The sequence below is a fragment of the Schistocerca gregaria genome, chromosome 9, assembly GCF_023897955.1.
Source record: "Schistocerca gregaria isolate iqSchGreg1 chromosome 9, iqSchGreg1.2, whole genome shotgun sequence".
Classification (NCBI taxonomy): domain Eukaryota; kingdom Metazoa; phylum Arthropoda; class Insecta; order Orthoptera; family Acrididae; genus Schistocerca; species Schistocerca gregaria.
The window spans coordinates 24,611-25,371 of record NC_064928.1 but is presented as its reverse complement, the minus strand read 5'-3'; the positions used below and the strand labels follow the sequence as shown (position 1 = coordinate 25,371).

Below are 761 nucleotides of genomic sequence, written 5' to 3'. Positions count from 1 at the left end.
GACTTTTCCGACTTTCCACGACGCTCACGCAACGCTCACGCTAGTGACACCATTATTTATAGTTCGACGTCGCGCCAAAGCGAATGAGTACATTTCGCCTACGGCTTAGGCCGCCCTCCTAGTGTGGCTGCTCGGTGTCTGCAGGCAGCGAGGGTCTGCAAGCTTCCTGTGTTCGCACCTATGTCACCTGTGCTTGCTTGTCAGAGACAGACTATCGCAAAACATACAACTCACTCCATGAATTGATTGCTACGGCATCTGTTATCAACAGTCACAACTAACAACACCAGTAGCAGCTGACTGCACGCAAAGAATAGGAATGTGCAGTGGGATTTACGTGAACTCGGCGCAAGCTTGTATCTTCCTAGACACATCTGCTGGCTGTGAATTATTCCACTTGCATATCAAGGTGCGCATGTAGGTGTGTTAAAAATTCTGGAGGCACTGGGTATTGATCCCAGAACCTCTCGCATACTAAGCGAGCGCTCTACCATCTGAGCTACGCCCCCCCCCCCCCCGACGACTGATGGTGCTACATACAGCCATATGGACGACACAGACCCTTGCACTCCCATTATTCAGCAGACAAACACTACTCTCTATGTATCCGTTAGGGTGCTTTCAGGTTTCGTGCATTCTGTATCGAATCGTAGTTGGCCACAATGAAAGTGGCACGTATAACGTCGAAAATAGAATTCGGACACCGCTCTGAGTAAGACCAACGTGTTGTCCACCCTCTAGACTTCAATGAGGTTAAGCCG

The 761-nt window shown here is 49.8% G+C and overlaps 1 non-coding gene across 1 annotated transcript; it reads right to left on the bottom strand.

Annotated features, from left to right (window-relative positions):
• Positions 1-436: 436 nt before the first annotated feature.
• Trnat-agu (transfer RNA threonine (anticodon AGU)) lies at positions 437-509 on the bottom strand. The gene has a single exon. It is a non-coding gene; the product is annotated as a tRNA-Thr (tRNA).
• Between the last annotated feature and the right edge of the window lie 252 nt (positions 510-761).